This window comes from Microtus ochrogaster, unplaced genomic scaffold (genome assembly GCF_000317375.1).
Source record: "Microtus ochrogaster isolate Prairie Vole_2 unplaced genomic scaffold, MicOch1.0 UNK16, whole genome shotgun sequence".
Taxonomy (NCBI): domain Eukaryota; kingdom Metazoa; phylum Chordata; class Mammalia; order Rodentia; family Cricetidae; genus Microtus; species Microtus ochrogaster.
The window spans coordinates 6,025,423-6,026,705 of NW_004949114.1; positions in this window are offsets into that span (position 1 = coordinate 6,025,423).

The window sequence follows — 1,283 nt, forward strand, 5'->3', positions numbered from 1 at the left end:
TAGCCAGTAAGGGCTAGAGCTAAAGGGCCAAGCGGTGATTAAATGAACACAGTGTCCGTGTAATTATTTCGGGTAGAGCTAGCCATGTGGACGGCCGGGTGCCGGGACGCAGCCCGCCGCTCCTATTACTACATGAAGATTTATCACTGTGATTGGTTTAATAAGCAAATTGACTGACTAATAGCTGAAAAGCATAAAGTTATGTGGGAAAACCAGACTAAGAGGATGCTGGGAGGAAGAAGGGAGGAAAAAGTGGCGATGTCAGTCAGCCACTGGAAAACAAGATGTGCTAGAAGACAGGTAAAGTCACAAGCTAAATGGCAAAACATAGATTAAGAGAAATGGGCTTATTTAAATGTAAGATCTAGTTAGTAATAAGCCTGAGCTATTGGCCAAACATTTGTAATTAATATAAGCCTCTGAATTTGAGAGGTAGGATAGAAACATCTATTTACATATAACCATCCATAACTCCAGTTCCAAAGGATCGGAAACTCTTTTCTAACCCAAAGAGAAACAAGCCCATATGCAATACATATCATATGTGCAGGCAAAATACTTAGACAAATAAAGCAAAATTAAAATTTTTGAAGACCTCATATCTTCTAAAATATCTTTATGAAGCTAAGCATGGCATTTTGTCCTTATATTCACAGCTCTCAGAGGGCCGAGACAGAAAGATCTCAGTGAATCCTAGACCAGTCTGACCTACATAATACCTTTCAGGCCAGTATGGAAAACAGAATGGGACACTGTCTCAAAAAAAACAACAACAACAAAAAAAAAAAAAACAAAAAAAAAAAAAATAAACCAACAACTCTGTTTGTTCTCTGAGTTTCTGAGCGCTTACAACAGAAATTATTAGAAACAAATACTAAATAGCCAAAATTAACGTAAGTGCTCATCTACACATAATTTTCATCTCTCTTCTCCACCATCCATTACTTTTTGCTCTTACCACTCACTTGCTGCCACATCGAGATGGCCATTAAGTCCTGCCAGCTCTACATCCTCCCTGACTCCAACACTCCTGCTTGGAAAGATTCTAATGCACATCCCGCACTCTTACTGTAAGGAGGTGGAGTAAGTATAGGAGGAGCTGGGAGGGGATGCTGAAGGCCATTGGCCATAGGACACGGGGAATATAATCTACAGCAACAGCCCTCACCATAGCACATGAAGAATATAATCCACACCAACAGCCCTCACCATAGCTCATGAAGAATATAATCCACACCAACAGCCCTCGCCATAGAACATGGAGAATATAATCCACACCAACA